The sequence below is a fragment of the Corvus hawaiiensis genome, chromosome 10, assembly GCF_020740725.1.
Source record: "Corvus hawaiiensis isolate bCorHaw1 chromosome 10, bCorHaw1.pri.cur, whole genome shotgun sequence".
Classification (NCBI taxonomy): domain Eukaryota; kingdom Metazoa; phylum Chordata; class Aves; order Passeriformes; family Corvidae; genus Corvus; species Corvus hawaiiensis.
Genome location: NC_063222.1, coordinates 15,854,713 through 15,867,131, shown reverse-complemented (window position 1 = coordinate 15,867,131; position 12,419 = coordinate 15,854,713). Strand labels below are relative to the sequence as shown.

The following is a 12,419-nucleotide window of genomic DNA, read 5'->3' as shown; positions in this document are numbered from 1 at the left end:
TCACAAAGCCTGTATATTGCCAGGGTCCCAAAAATGTTCCTTTTCTGCCAGACTGTGGTCTCCTACAGAGAGGTCTTCAAAGACCAGTCTCAACGAAATCAAATTATTTTTGAATATAATTACCTCTCACCCCACTAAATTTCATTGTGTTCCAAAGGGTTTCCTGTAAATAGATCCCACTCTTTAGGGGACCCATGCTATTCTGCAGTGCTGGTGGGAGCCAGCCCTCACCAGGCTCCCCTGCACTAGCAATTCTTGGACAGACAGTGCCTAAGTAGCTTGTTATGTGATAAAACATCACATTTCTTCTCCCCAGTGCTGCTTGTGCTGATATTCAGCTCCTGCAGGAAACCATATGGCTTCCAGAAGCCTACCCACATACCTGTACATGCCTACACAGTCCATGAGTCACATTTACTGTTTGGATGCCCCCTGAGTCATCTGAAAATCTGTGAAATTTCCATGTCTCTTTTCCATGCAATCTCTTAAGAACTTTAGATAGTTATGTATAAGCACTTACATATGTATCTTTTTTTTCTATTCTAAGTTTCATGGGTGGTAATACGCTGGCACTTCTTATTTTTAAGGAAGTTGAATCTTGATGAGAGCAGAGCATTGGCTGCAGCTGTCTGAGGATGGTATTCAACTGAGAAAGTGAGACCCTTTTGAAAGAAGGAGCAAGAAGTCCAACACACTTGGGCTTTCAGCCTTTCTATCTGCTCTGACAGGGCCCATACCTGATCGCTCCTGACCCTTGGTGTGTTTCTGTGCCCAAAGGCAGCTGCAGTGCTGCCTTCAGTGGGATGTGAGTATTTTGGGAGTCCTTGACGAGACTTTGCTGTACTAAGGAATGGCACAGAGGGATCACACTTGGGTCACTCAGGGCATTCTGGGGACTGATCCAGGACAGCAGGGCTTGGGGCAGATGTCTGTCTTCGTGCTGTCAGCTCCTCAGCTGCAGGGACTCCAGCCTCAGACAAGTCTATCTGCCCTTTATCACTGTCTTGACACGATAATTTTGCTGCCTCAGGACAGCACAGGTGATGTGTAAGCTTTGCCTGTTGCTTTTGCTGATGAAAGATGAGAAAAGACAGTCTTTCTCCTTCCTCTATGATAGGCCAGCACTGAAGATGCATTATAGCCCAAATTAAAAACAGCAGCCCCAAGGTTTGCTGCAGCATCGTGGAGTGATGTAACCAGCCTGCCAGAAACAGCTACTTTTGCAGCTGTACCCCTAATGCAGGCAGTGTTGGGTGTTTAGCAGAATAATCTCACAAGCAGTTGAGGGAGAAGGAATGTGTAGATAGACTGTTCTGCTGTGAAGTGTGTGAGGTGATTGCATTAAAAACATCAATGTCTCCTCATAAGCATTCTGCAGCCAAATGGTGGTTCTGTGGCCTTATAGAGCCAGAAAAATTGTCAGAGGTACAGATGAGTGTTTTGTACACCTGGAAGCAGCAGTGAGTTTGTAGAGAACTTCTTGTTGTAACTCAGCTTAGTAAAATTGCCAATAATGTTCATTAGGGAAAACAATCAGGCCACTCTCCCCTCTGTGAGAGAGTGTGCTGCTTTATTCACCTGCTCCAGAATGCTGCTCAGTACAGGCACAGATTTTTTACTGATACTGTACAGATTGTGAAGCATGTGTGTGACCTGGAAAGCTGCAAATGGGCACACAAAAGCATTGCTAATTTAGACCACTCCCACCCTTCATTCTGACTGGTACAGTTTCAAAAAATTCGCTCTGCAGAATAACAAAGAACCTCAACCAACAAACCCAAGATATTTTCAGAATGTGATAGCAAACCTGGATAACTTGCTGTATAATATTTAGTCAAACAATATTGGTAAAGTACGAGTTTTAATCTTATTTCAGTGGGCTACAAGGTATATATACTGGTGTATACTGCATGCAGCATGTATACATATGCACATGAGTATGTATGCAAAATGTATGAGGTATGTTTCATATAAATAGATCAGCAATGTGAAGAGCAGAGCTAAAGGAATGTGGGTGCATGAGAGGACAGGAGAGCTTTAACAGAAGGCTTCACTCAAAGCTACTTCAGTGCAGAGGGGTCTGGAGTGGTGAACCCCTGACACAGCACTGCTGGGGAGCTGCTCTGCCTGCAGATGGTACCTTACCACTGAATAGGCAGCTGCTTGAATACTGGCAGCAATGTGCTTGCTAATAAGAAGAGGAATAAGAGGTTGAATAAGTAGAGATAAAATATCCTGTCTGAATGTATGCTTTTGCACAAGTGACAGAAAGGAGCTGAGTGGTTGTTTTTAGGAAGGTTTGTTCCGCAACTGCTGCTGGAGGGATCAGTACAAGAGATCCGAGCCCACGTAATGCACTCTTTAGTGAGAAGAAGAAAGTTGAGAGGTTGCTTCTGGCAGAGCCTGTTTTTGCTCACAGCAAAAGGAATGCTCTGGTGGATGCCTGTGCTTCAGGAAGCCTCTGGCAGTTCCCAAGGGCCCTTGTTGCCCTGTCAGCCCCGGGGGCAGCTCTCTGTAGGACAGCACTGTCACACTACCTGCAGCCCTGCCCCAGCTGTTCCCGTTCCTGAGGGGCACTTCTGAAGCTGTCTCTTGTTCAGCCTCAGAGAGCTTAACAGATCTTGGCTATTGAGGGGAGCTTGGTCTCCAGCTGAGCCTCTCAGTGACTCCTAGGGAATGGTGGTGTCTCCTTACAGTTTTCCAGGATGAAGAGGCCACCAGGAGCAGTGAGTTTTAGATAGAAATAATAAGGCTGGGCACCCTGGACCCCTGCTGGCTTGTGCTACTCCATCAACGGACTAGCAGGGGCTCATTTTGCACTTCCCATATGCCACCTCATCTTTCCTTCTAGCTGAGTGCTTTTCCTCAAATGGACTATGGATCTCTGTAGGCTGGGCTGTTTTTGTAAATTGTTTACATTGTAAAAGTGCACTGAGATATCAAGTGTATTGTTTAATGAGCCTAGAGATGACTCCCCAGGTCTGCACAGATATTGAAAAGATTTTAGGGGTCTGTAAAATGAAAACCAGCGTCCTGCTTTCAATATATGTCACTGCTGAAGCTGTCATGGAACAAGGCTGATGGTTTCACTCTGACTGTGGTGATTGTGGAGTGATCTCCCTGGCTTTAGCAGAGATGCTTTTGTGAGGATTGGACTCTCACTGCCTGGGCTTAAAGTCTGCTTTCCCCTGCAGCCACCAGCAATGAAATGGAGTTGGTCCATGTGTGGGATGGTAAAATCTGCAGGGGAGTGTTATGTTTTCCACATTTTCAAAAGTACTTTTCACCCATCCAAAGAGTTTACAGAAATAACCTACTGCAAAATTTAAAAAAGCAGCAAGTGTTTGTATTGTGTAGAAAAGTTAAACTTACTGGGGGCTAGACCACATAGTTTTCTCATTATACTGCATGGGTAAGGAAATTTCTGAAACAAGGGCTGAGGGCTGAATCTCCTTCGGTCCCCTCACTGGTGTGGCTGCAGCCAGCAGGGTGCTGTGGCCCAGCATGGATAGCACAGTGCTATGAAATCTGGGCAGTGAGAAGCAGCGGAGCAGCAGGGAACTCTTCCTGACTAATTGCAGAAACTCCAAGAAGTTCACATAAGGAATTAAGCAAGAGCTGAGGTTGCTTTATACTCATACAAGATTACTTTGATGCTTTCAGTTCTGTGGGCCTATATATAAAACAAATACAATGGGTATCTAGCAGCTAATTCTAGCCACAGATGTAAAAACTAGCACAGCTCAGTTGCTAATTCCTTGAAGGTATGAGCTGCTTCTGATGTAAATATGAGCATGTGGCTTGCTGTGCAGAGACTTGCCACAAAATTTTCATTTTTAGTTACATTAAGCCAAAGCAGACAAAAATAAAATCTGCAGAGGCAAAGAGGCATCAGAAATTCACTGGAACTACACTGAAGTTGTACCCTGCACTAATAGCCTTAGCAAACAATAATTAATACAGCCAGCATGTCTCATCGTATTGTTAAAGAGAATAGAAACAGAGATAATCCCTTCTGAATTGTAATGTAATGCCATACATAATGATATGGTTTTCTTTCTTTGGACTGCTAGTTTTGTTTTCCATGATGGAATGTCTTCAGAGGGTCTAAATGAAGTGTTTGCAATGAAACTGGATGCTTCCTCCAGCATGTAATAATCATAACCAAATAGGTTTTAATTAATAATTGAATAAATCCTTAGTGAGTTTCTGAAATAGGAGGCATGCTCTATATCTGCATGGTGTCAGGAGATCTGTGAGAACACTGAGCTGTTTCTGATTAGGAAGCTGAGAAGTCGTCCTTGAATCCAGACCAGTGATGGTGGACTGAGCTCTTCTCTTAAGCCCACCCTTAGTGCTCAGGCCTGGAATTTCTCAGCTATCCTAAGGCAGAAATGTAAATTCAGTGCAGCTTCGGTGAGCAGAATATTATTCTTTCTCATTAGCTGATTTCTGTTCCATTCTTGAAAAGATTAAACATAAAGCAGTAAAAAACCAAGCCCAAAGCTATCACAGCTTTATCCTGTCCCCTCCCACTGACCTTAGAGAGCTTACCTAGTGTTTTACTATGCTAGAGATGTCCTCAGCTATCAGAATAGTCCTTGGGATCCCTGACTTTGAACAAGTTATCTTGAAGCTGCTGTACACTACAACACTGTCCAAACCACCTACCAGAGGACCCCAGAAACGTCAAGAATGAAGGCACAAGATGAACTCTATATGAAAAAGATTTTGCTGGAATGAAGCAAACCCAAAATCTAAGTCTTTGTAAACTGTTTCTCCTCAGTATAGATCAATTTCAATATAGATGCAGCCCAAATCTGGCTGAGAAAATTACTTTTCTATTTAAAAAAATAGTCTAGTCAGTGAGTACTTGAGGTGAAAGGCACCAAGCCTCCAGGAGATGGAAAAGGACACTACATGCTTTGAGAGGAACATTTTTCTGTGTTCAGTCTGTAGTGATGTGTGACTGCATCAAGTTGCACCTTGAAACCAGCTGAGAGGCTTGTCTCCACTCTTGTAGTTTGGAAGCAGCTCAAAACCTCACTGCTCGTGCCCAGGAAGCTTTCTGTGGGACCCTTGTTCTTTTTTGCCCAATAGCCTTGCTGATCTGAAGGTACCCTGTGAAGTCCTCTGCTCTGGTCACCATCCCAGATTTTCTGCTCTGCCACCTTCTAGTGCAAATTCAGCTTAGTTGAGCACAGATGGCCATGGTTATGTATAACTCTAGGTGAGGTCTCACAAGTGTTTTGTGCAGGACCGTTAGTATAGCCCTATCTGTAAATCTCACTCCTGAGGCCTCTGTCAATTATCTTCCCCTTTCATGGCCTTAGTAAGGGCTCACAGTCATCCTTTGTTGACTGTTTTTGTTTCTAGCCTGGTATGACTTTGATCTCTACACTATTCTAACTTCACAGCATTTCCTTTTGCTGTATCTTTACACATCACCCCATGCCTCTTCTATAAGCTTGTCTCTGTGAAGTATAAAATATTTACTGATGAAAGAAAAATATTTTACCTCTTAGTCCATGTAGTCTCTGCATCCATTTAAAGAAACTTTGCTGATTTCAGCATTTAGCAAATACATAAGTGCAAACCATTCCAGGAGAGAGGCCTGCACACCACCAAGTTAATGTTTTATTTGGCCACATTTCCAAATTATCAGGAAAATGGGACAAGAATTGCAAGCATACACCTGTCTTCCAAAATTTCTTGTCTTTATGAGTCAGTCCTGGTATCAGACAAACTTGTTACTCAACGTTCTCTGCTGTTGCAGTAGTGCAGTTCTGAGAAGGAATGTGGTACAGCCTCTGGTGATACCACTTCTTACCTTGCAAAAAAACCAGCTGTTGTTAGCGGAAGGTTTTTTCCCCCCAGTAATGAAAATCTGAAAAAAAAGGAAGGTTGATAGATTACTTCCAGAAATGCTGTATTTTGAGGACAAAAAGCAAGTAGAACGAATAGAAGCACTAGAATATCAATAGTAAATAGCCTTACAGTATATGTTGTCTTTGAGTGTGCATGTTTGATTACTGCAGCCAGCTTCCCTGTACATTTCTGGAACATCTAGCTGGACCCTTGAACCCATCTGAAGAAGGTGGCTGTCTGTGCAGCTTTGCCAACAGCAGCAGAATGCTTAGGTCAGTGTATTCAGAAGTAATTCTGATTCTGGAAGCCTGATGTGAGCTCTTTGGGAACTTATAGCCAGAAGATGTTAAAATTTTTATTGACCTAAACATGCAACAGTATTTGATGAAGCAATCAGGGCAAGAAAAGTAATATAGAAGTAACAAAGCTTAAATGAGTTATCTATAACAGAGGATTTACTGAAAGGACAAACAAGAATCTGCATTTGAGTCAGTGACAGGACTTTGGACTCTGATCACGCCTTTTATAGTCAGTAAGAGTAGGCACAATACCACTAGGATTTAAAGAGTGTTTTTTACAAAACCCACACGAAGGCTCTCTGCAGAGGACTTTTGTGAAAAATGGGCAGGTTTGCAAGGATTTTCTGCACCTAAACACATATCAAAATATAACAGAAAAGCTGTGTGGACCCTGCAGGATCTCAGCACCACTGAGTGCTTGCTCCTGGAGTGAAGGGTGGGATGCATTAACTGTGGGCAATTCCTGCAGGCCCTAGGTCATCTTTATCAGCAGATCCCTGCAAGCTGGACAATGTCCCAAGTTTCTTCACTGTTCCAGCTCTGTAGTTGTTCAGTGGGACACTGGAGGACTCACCCCTCAGCATCAGTCACTGGCAGCCTCTCCCTTTAATTACGCATAAAATTCCAAACAAGACTAAATCTTTTCTTGCACTCTCCAGCTGCATTCCATTTTAACACTGCTCTTTTCCTTCACACATCTGTGGTACATACTTGCTTTTATCCTCCCAAAGCTTCTACACAAACAAGGAGGAAGAAAACCCATTAAAGGGAAGGTGTGCCTGATAATTCAATTACCTGCTCACCACCAGTGAGCCACGGGGGCCAATTTATCATGCTGGCTCCAGCAACTCATCCTCTCAGGTGATCTCTGCAGAAAACTTCTACAATCTCAAGGAGCAGGGAGTGTGGTGGGGCAGGAGATGGGAAGCTTGGGCCCTGTGTACCCATAGCCCAGCCTGTAGCCAGTAACAGGCACAATGGTACAGATGGAGCCACGATTTGTGAAGGGCAATCCAGCAGTGTGCTGATTGTGCTCCTGCTAACTGTCCTCAGATATGTATTTCTACAGTTATTGGGTGAACTCAAAAGGTAGGTGTTAGCACAGGAGGAAGGAATTTTAAACAAGTTTAGCTGCCTGTCATTCCAGGAGAGAGAGGGGTTACTATAAGAGCTCCACGTGCTCAGTGTGTTCCTGCAATGTTTAGAAATGCTCAGTGTTTGGTGTGAAGTAGAACATCTTAATATGTTGCAACAAAACAGTTTATTTGGAGAGTAACTCTTAATTTCGAAACAAGGTACTTTCTGAAAAGTATGATTTTGGTTCCTAAAAAGATCACTGCCAAACTCCCTTTATTTTCCCACTCACCTAATCTAGGTACATGTCTCTAATCCCAAAATACAAAGACTTTTTGTCTTTTCAGATGCACATGATGGACAGTGTGGTGGTAGCAGAGTATGTATCTCTCACCCTTGTGCAAGAGGCACAAGGCTGGGCACAATCCCATGCTTTCTTCTACAAATACTACATTGTTTGGGTTGGGAAAACAAAGGTGTCTTGATGCGATATGCTGTGATGTCATTTTGCTGTGTGCTGCTGGATCGTGTGGCTCAGGCACAGCATTTTCTGTACTCCAGGGGTGGTGAAAATCAGCACAGAGTAAACTGAGCAATGGATAGCAGCTCTGTTTCAAGGCATGCTGTGAACTGTGCCACAGAAACAAAGAAAAAGCACTTCCATGTTATTTACTTTATTTCCATTGAGTAAGAGTGACTTCTGTCCTTTCTAGGAGAAGGTGCTACTTTGCATAGCCTGTGTCTGAATCCCACTGTGAGGTTTAACAGCCTTTTCTTGTGCTTTGCCTGAACTAGAGTACCTTGCTATTTTGGGGGCATTTGTTACATTTTCATAGGATGTGAAGAGTTTAATTTATTTTTAATAGATATTGTTTTAACTGGGTAACGTGATCATACAAAAATCCATGAATTTACTTTCTAAACACTCCCATTAGCATTTGGGCAGGCACACCCCAAAGCAACTGCTGCCTTCCTCCCAGGAAAACACTGCTCAAGAGGCTCTAACGTGCTCTTTGAAGGTTTATTTCTTGCATCAGGTTTTCACACAGACAGTCACTTCATACAACACACCAACCTCTCTGCTTAATTTGACTGGGAAAGTTAAAATAGGCAGGTTATATAATGATGTTTATCTTTACATCAGGAAGTCAACTAAGAAGCTGTTAAGCTGATATTATATAACACAGCCCTGATTATAGAAAGTGTGGAGGAAGATGGTCTAGGTTTATGCATGTCATATTGGCAGTAATTGTTAACAATTATAATTAATATTGTTTCATATGCTTTTGTTTTTGATGTTTTGCAGCCTTCCAGAAGATGTTGGAGCATTAGCAGCCAAGCACCGAATGTTAATTGTTTATAAAAATTCTAATTGCACTCTTCTGTACATTAGATACATATATTTAAACAAAGCATTCTAAATAATGAAATAGAAGTCACGTATTTCCTATAATGCTCTAGTTCCTGAGGTTGCTGGAGTAATAAAACTGACTCTTTTGTAGGATTGTAAACTGTCCTAAACCCAGTAGATAAACCTTATTACAAGAGCAAAAGAAAGATGAGTTTGCTGTATACACATAGCATACAATCCCTAACTGAACAAGAGCTCAAACAACTTCAGTACACACAAACTGCACAGTGATAGGAAAAAAAAAAGGTTTTTTAGACAAAAAGAAGTCCAGTTTTTTCTTACTCTCCCTGTAAACAGGAACACGTTCTTCTACTAGCCATGCCCAGCTGGACACTCTAATGCTAAGAATAAAGACATCCTTGTATTCTGATGGAGATCGGATTAACCTAGAGACAAGTTTTAGTTATGAGGACAAACTGGATATGCAGTTCAAAAATGAAAATTATGAAGATTGTATTACTGGGGAAACTCTCTTCTCTGTATATAAAAAAAAAGATTAAAATTAAATAAGCAGAGATGTGTAAGAGGATCCCAAAAGAATTCCATTGAGTAGGCTTAATAAAATTTGCTTAACTGTGATTTTTAAAAATAAAACCTTGATTTTAACAACTGAAGATCAGATCCTTCCCCATGTAGTAGGCAGCAACTTATTTTACCCACAAGAATGAAGATGACAGACAAAAGTGAGCTGGTATTTCAACTGTTAATGGTATCTATGATGGGCACATGACTCATTGTGTTGTGTCACAGAGTAACTGCAGACTGTGTTGAAAAGAGTAGCTTTAGTTTTTAGTGGCCTCGTGAAAATTTTCCCTATGTAGTAGTTTTTGCAGGGAAAAAAAAGACATGTTACAATTCCATGTTTTGATTCAAGTAGAATGTTTCTACAAGAAGTATTTTGCATCTCTTATAACCTGCAAAATTACAGATGATAAGGAAAAGGTGCTCTTCTGAAAAGACATCTCCTGGAAGGTAATGCTGTGGCACACGATCCAATCTTATCAGATATCAGAGAATCCAGATGAGTGGAGGCATAATGAGCAAAGTAACTTCACTCAGGCTTCAGTCCTTGTTAGGCAGGGGAAATGAGGCTCCATTAGTTTCACTGCTTCCCCAGTTGGCTGTGAAGCATTGCACTGAGTTTGCAGGGGAAGTGAAGTGAAAGCTTTTCTGCAGCTGTCAGAGATCCTTTCATGAGCAACAACTCCCAGTTCTGAATGAATAAGGGAAATCATCTGCTTTGTATACTATAAGGTGACTGCTAGTACTACATATGGTGACCTTGGACATTTATGTGACAAAATTAAGGGAGGACCAATTTTATTGGTTTTGTGTTTTCTTTCATTAGTAAGCCCAATATAAAAAAAGTCTTGAGTTTTACTCATTATTCTTCAACAGTCAGCATTTCTTTTATTAGAATTAATACTATAATTATATTAGTCTAGAAATATTTCACCTTATACACCAGTGTCCAACTTTAAATATGAACAGATGTACCTGCACTTATTTTTTATATATTTATTATTTATTTATCATTAGATGTACCCCACCTTCTGCTGTAACAGAGTTTGTCTCAGCTAGTTACTACTGTATTTTTTTTGGCCGTACTAATAACTGTAAATTCTTGCAATGCGATGATGTCTGCAGTCCTTTTTTTCTTGGTGTTCTTGTGTTGATTGTCATTATGTGTGGATCTAGGGAAAGTTTTTTGAAGTCTCCTGTTCTGAGTTCATTATACTTCTCCAGTTACTGTGTGGGACACCAGCTGCAACACATCTACTGCCATTGCCAGTTTGTGAAGTCTACATTGTCAACAGGCTCCAGTGGGACTTAAAGGGGTTCACCAGGTAGCTGGCACAAAGTCAAACCCCTCCATGTCCTGCTACCCTGTTTGTGGCCAAAGTGTGACTGCCTCAAACCATAAGAAGCCTGACAACATTCTTTTTCCCTTTGGTGTGGTGCCAGCTGAACAGGTGAGGTTTCTAAAGTAGAGTCATTTTTAAAGTGGCAGCTGGACTGCCTTGAGGAGTAGGAGCTGGTGTAGGATCAGGTACAAATCTGTGGCAGGGCTCACTACTATGATCACTTGCCAGAGCAGGCAGCTGCCAGCAAGCTCTGGTGTAGTTTCTCAAAGTGGGAAAGCCTTGTCTCTGTTTCACTATAGCTTATGAAACTGGGGCTATTAGGCTCTGACACAGGGCTGCTTTTTCCCCATGTACAAATGGCATGGGCTAGGATTAGGTGACTGTTACAGCAGGTTTTCCAGGGGAAAAAAAGCTTGTGCTGTGCTGGCCTCCCTTCTGCCAGAAGTTGCCTGGTCCTGTATCACACATCCCCCCTAAGCACCATGTCCTCAACAGGCAGAGCAGTACATGTGCTGTAACAAGCTGCCTGTCCCTGCCAGAGGTCGTCCCAGGCAGAACATCCCAGACGTGCTCCTGGCAGCAATTGCAAAACAAGGGATTTTAATGGGGAAATCTGAGGGCAGGGAGAAAGGGCCATTGGTCACATCCTCAGATGCTTCTGAGGCCAAGAGGACTACAGTGGCAATGGGCTGCTGCTTTGTGTAATTGTCCTGGAGTTCCTATTCCAAGGGTCATTTTGGAGCACAGCCAGGGTGTGTTAAGCACAGCATAAAGTTGACTTCTATACTGACCACACCAGTCATAATTTAAGTACAAGCTTTTCTGTATGCTGCATGTAGTGGTTTGATTTAAATGATATTGCTTAAGTTGTGGCACAAATGATGCTCTGTTTCATACTGTTTTTTCCTTCTCCAAGGGCACTACAAAATGTCCTGAAAGCTGGAGCCTGAAAAAGACAATGTGCAATACAGGACAGTTTTGCAACACCGGCTCTAGCTGCAATGTTGCTTGTAAAAATGTCATTTGCTTTCATGGAATATTTTCTGTATATGCTGGAATTTCAAACCCGCTTTTCATACTGAAGTTTTAAGACTGTGCTTTCTGGTTCAACTGCTTTCAATCAGCAGATACACTCCCAGAACAGAAACAGAAGTGCCGGGAACCAACACCACTCTCTGAGGTACAATAAGGCTCACCTAATTGCTTCCTGACTTGCTGATCCATCATCCTGACCCCCTCTTTGATGTTTTCTTTCTTTATTTTTCCTTGAGCATTAGTAACAAGTGAGAAATGCTGTCTCAGGGTGTTATATATGGGATTATTCCTCTATCCCCAGCACAGTGACCGTATGTAATGGGATTATCTCTTATTTAAAATAAAAAAGACTTGGAAACATCAAATCCTGTGTATGAAAAAGTAGTTTCTTTATGGTGGTTCCTTTACTTGTAAAAAAAAAATTCTTTTTTTTGCTTTGTAATAATACATTTATGTCAGCAAAACAAACCCAAATGCTGCAGAATCTCCTTTCTGCTAGCTAAATTTAGCTTGTTCTTCCTCTCCTTCTGTATATATATTCCTCTAACATCTAAAGGGTTATTGCCCCCTTGGAGTACATTTATTGCTAGTGTAAACACTGAAAACTGATGAGGCCAGATGATGGAGCCTTCTGCCAATGTCCATTCTTAGCCTGCCTTCATTTCAAAATACCTGAACTGGTACCAGTTGGTGCCAAAATTCTGAGGTATGAATATACAACTAGAAAGGAAGAAAATGGGCAATGTGTGTCAGTTAGCACTAAATGCATGTTCTGCTTGCTTCAAGGAGATGTGTGAATACTTTCACAGTACACAACTGTGGGAGGAGGAGAAACTCCTGGCACAAATCAAAGAACAAAACATAGGA

At 41.9% G+C, this 12,419-nt stretch overlaps 1 protein-coding gene across 1 annotated transcript in view; it reads left to right on the top strand.

Moving 5' to 3' along the window:
* The window catches only part of BDH1 (3-hydroxybutyrate dehydrogenase 1), a 60,478-nt gene extending 48,561 nt beyond the window's left edge, over positions 1 to 11,917 (top strand). The window contains exon 8 of the mRNA XM_048315022.1: positions 8,548 to 11,917. The gene's annotated coding sequence lies outside the window, so the exon portion shown is untranslated. The remainder of the gene's footprint in view (positions 1 to 8,547) is intronic.
* Positions 11,918 to 12,419: the final 502 nt, after the last annotated feature.